The following is a 1267-nucleotide window of genomic DNA, read 5'->3' on the forward strand; positions in this document are numbered from 1 at the left end:
GCGCCGCATTAAAACCGTCTCGTTTTCGTTTACGCTTTCCACATATACGTCCTGTTTCCGGTCGCGTGGCAGAAGTTCAGCTTTATGAAGGCTTCCATTCTCGCTTTCTTTATGTGTACTTGCGTGCGCTCTTCATTGGGCGTCTTTTAGAACCGCGTGTTCACGTGTCACGTGAACGCACTGATCACGTGTAACCGCTTGTTCCCAAAGGTACTCACCCGAATGCACGCACACTATAAACACTCGCACAGACATGTAGCTAAAATTGGGACTAGTTGGCTGTACTACGTCTGCGCCATTTTCTCGCCTCCTTTTGGCTCAGCAGCACATTTCAATCGGCACTCGCTCCCTTTCCGGGTAAAAATTGCACAGACGGACGGATGAGCAAAAGTTCAAAATTGATGCAGGTAAACATGCGATGGCAATGAGTCGTGGCTACCGTGATTACGACGGCCACTCATTCCGCGCAAAAAAAAAAGAAAAAAACACAGAGGACGTGCGTCCGCGACAGGACTCGAACCTGCAATCTTCTGATCCGAAGTCAGACGCCTTATCCATTAGGCCACGCGGACAGCCGATGACACACTCCGAACACGCAGACACCGCTCGTCGTATCGCCCTCTCTGTTGCTTTTTTCTTTCTTTCTTTTATAGGCAAGAATAGAGAGGTTTAGATTAGGGGACGGAAACGGGGACTTGCGTACGCAAGAACTAAAGGCGACGGTATGCGTGGACCCCGACGTAGAGGTCTGTGCATGCGCAATACCGTAGCCCCTACTTGTTGCGTACGCAAGCCGCTTGCGTCCCCTAATCTAGAACACTCTAATAGAGAGTTTTAGTTTATGGGACGCAAGCGGCTTGAGTACGCAAGAACTAGAGGCTACAGTACTGCGCATGCGCAGACAGCTACGTCCACTTTCCTCCTTGGGTTGTTGGGGCGACCCACAACGGGCTTTATGGGGCGACCGATAACATCGCTGCCCCTAAGCGGTCACGTTATCCACGTGGCTCTCGCGGTGTACGAGAACTTACGAGTAGCTAGCGGGTAGATCATCTGATAAATCTTTCGCCAAGTGTCGACAGACGTGGTTTTTACATATATTAGAGAGATTAAGCGTGTCCGGTATTCGGGCAAACGCAGGCAGTTGGGGCGGGGGGTAAACGGGATCGGTCTGCATGGTGCATCGACCTGGTGGTGCAAAGCTGAAACGGACAAAAACAGCTAATATTGCTGTAACCAAGCCTATTCTACTTCGCTGCTGGTGTAA

At 50.7% G+C, this 1267-nt stretch overlaps 1 non-coding gene across 1 annotated transcript; it reads right to left on the reverse strand.

Moving 5' to 3' along the window:
- Positions 1-499: 499 nt before the first annotated feature.
- On the reverse strand, positions 500-572 carry TRNAR-UCG (transfer RNA arginine (anticodon UCG)). The gene has a single exon. It is a non-coding gene; the product is annotated as a tRNA-Arg (tRNA).
- Positions 573-1267: the final 695 nt, after the last annotated feature.

This window comes from Dermacentor variabilis, chromosome 3 (assembly GCF_050947875.1).
Source record: "Dermacentor variabilis isolate Ectoservices chromosome 3, ASM5094787v1, whole genome shotgun sequence".
Classification (NCBI taxonomy): Eukaryota; Metazoa; Arthropoda; class Arachnida; order Ixodida; family Ixodidae; genus Dermacentor; species Dermacentor variabilis.